The sequence below is a fragment of the Ctenocephalides felis genome, unplaced genomic scaffold (assembly GCF_003426905.1).
Source record: "Ctenocephalides felis isolate EL2017-DRISC unplaced genomic scaffold, ASM342690v1 CF-g0.4_SCAFFOLD_03570, whole genome shotgun sequence".
In the NCBI taxonomy this organism is placed as follows: Eukaryota; Metazoa; Arthropoda; class Insecta; order Siphonaptera; family Pulicidae; genus Ctenocephalides; species Ctenocephalides felis.
The window spans coordinates 18924525-18927136 of NW_020539724.1; the positions used below are offsets into that span (position 1 = coordinate 18924525).

A 2612-nucleotide genomic window follows, 5' to 3' on the forward strand; every position below is an offset into this window, starting at 1 on the left:
TTTCCGAGAAAATCTAGTTCCGCTTGAATAGTTAAAACTCGAGCATAAAAATCAATTGTCTTTATTGAAGAAGAAAATTATGGGAACTCAACAGAGTGGTCTTTCGAAATACCACCAGTGGATTTTATTTGCAAAAATTTAATTGCAATACAGAAATTTCATGAAAATATTTTTTTCACTCTATATGTTTATTCTATATGTTTTTTTTTAAAGATATTTAGAAATTATTTTTTCACCTTTTTGTAGATTGCTATTACAAAGCAACCCAATAGTCCTGTCCAGTTGTGATGACACTTCAATTTTGTAACTTTTTTCTCACCATTTCCAAAAAGTAATTTCTACTTAGAACCATTTTCAATCTATATTTCCAAGTAAAAATGGATATCATTACTACTTGATATCAGGTTGCCTAAAGAAGGGTTTTAAATTTTTGAACTTGTGATAACAGGACCGAAGCTTCCACAATTAAATTATAGAAAATTATTTATTTTTATATATCATTCTATATTAATTAAATTGAAAAATCAATAGCTTTTATGTATTCACTAAAACTAATCTGGACTCTCAACTAATATTTTTCGAATAGTCTCTTGAATAGTGTAGAGATTTGCAAATATTAAAATTTTGATGATAAATTATTTTTTTTAATTACAAAGAAATGCTCTGGCTGATCTCATCCAAAAATACTCAATTTCTAAACTAATATATTTTCGAATAGTTTCTTGAATAGTGTTGAGATTTGGCAATTATTAAAATGTGATGATAACATGTTTAATTACAAAGAAACGCTCTGGCTGATCTCTTCCAAAACTACTCAGAATCCCCAGCTAATATTTTCGAATAGTTTCTTGAATAGTGTTGAGATTTAGCAACTATTGAAATTTGATGATAAAATGTTTGTTTAATTACAAAGAAACGCCCTGGCTGATCTCTTCCAAAAACTACTCAGAATTTTCAACTAATATTTTTCGAATAGTTTCTTGAATAGTGTTGAGATTTAGCAACTATTAAAATTTTGATAATAAATATTTGTTTAATTAAAAGAAACGCTCCGGCTGATCTCTTCCTTGGCGTGTGTGTGCGGATACAAACTTTTGTCGACGATTTCTGGAACACGGATCAATCGATTTGAATCATTTAAAAAACATTCGATCCGTATTGATAAGTAAACGTGTTGATTAGTTTTTGGCATAGGCAGGTCTAGCCGTTTCAAAAGTACGCGGCAAAAAGGACCAAAAATAGTGATTCAGTTTTTGAGAGAACGAAGCGTCCGATTTGAATAATTCAAATAACAGTTTACTAATATTGACTAAACGAAGAACTGTTCAAATTTATGGGAAGGAGGTCCAGCGGTTATAGACTCTCAATTTTTTGGGTTTCGTACTAAGATTTTTAATTACGGTACGGGAAGTTCCAGCAATTTGCCTTAAGGTGCAATGCATACACCCCACTAGTTTATTATTATTCAAAATGTTGAGTTATTTTCGATAATAGTATTCTGGAAACAGATGTTCGCGCCTCCCTTAGATCAGCCTGGTGCCCCCCTGGGGGGTGCGTCCCACAGGTTTGGAAAACGCTGGATTAGCGTTTTCCCAAAAAAAATTGTAAAAATCCGATATTATCGTGGCGAATAACGTGTTAAAAGCATTAAATCTTATAAGTAACACTTACCTGTTCATGTAAAGTAATAACTTGAATATTAAATTTGACACATGGGGCCATGGCGCCAACCACAAATAAGTCATAATTAACTTATTTGTTATTAACACACACTTTTCAAATTTACTATATCAAATTTGAAATACAACCATAACTTCTAACGGTATTGAAATTAAAAAAAATACATCTTGTTTTCGCAGGTAATTGTCAACAAGTTATACATAGTTTTATAACAAAGACGCCATTTTTGTAATTCTTATTGTTTGACAACAACAAATTTAACGCCATAATAATGACCAACCAAATAAGAGCAAATTAAGTTAAGTACATACTTGAAGTAAGCTAAGATTTGCTTGAGTTTTTTTTTTCAAAATGTATGGATTAGGTTTTTTATTAGACTATTTATGACTAATTAGATAAAACAAATCACAATTATCATTAATTTTTAAAATAAACCTAGAACAAAAATTAGATTTTATATTAAAACACATGGGTGCTTCAGCTGCGTGTTACCTGATGGCGCCACTAAGCTCAGCACTAGGCAGGCATGCCACTAAAATATATTAATATAAGTAATTTGATCATAATTTGATTCAATTTTATAGTTATAAAGTTAATTTAATTTAAAAGTGTGTAAATTAAATGTAATTCAATTAACTATTTCCCCGCTAATTTATCTAATTTGTTTCCTAACAGGTGGCAGCATGTAAATTGACTCAACACGTTCTTGAATGTTCAAGATGGCCGTCATTGTACTACGGGCGTTCATGTATAAATCATATATTCATTCGAATTTATTATGATTCGCGTGTTTATCGAAATTAATTATAAAGATTTCGTATAAATTTAATTAACGTCTGTAAAACAGATCATATAAACGTTTATCCACTCATATCAGTGTGTGTGTCATTTTCCTATGTATTTGACGTTTGAGTCAATGTGTGAGTATTGTT

The 2612-nt window shown here is 30.2% G+C and overlaps 2 protein-coding genes across 2 annotated transcripts in view; both read left to right on the forward strand.

Moving 5' to 3' along the window:
- Nucleotides 1-2612, forward strand: part of LOC113383529 (protein kinase shaggy-like) — a 419230-nt gene that overhangs the window by 293326 nt on the left and 123292 nt on the right.
- LOC113383532 (estradiol 17-beta-dehydrogenase 2-like) overlaps nt 1-2612 on the forward strand; it is a 261787-nt gene that overhangs the window by 15793 nt on the left and 243382 nt on the right. The gene's annotated exons all lie outside the window — the stretch shown is intronic.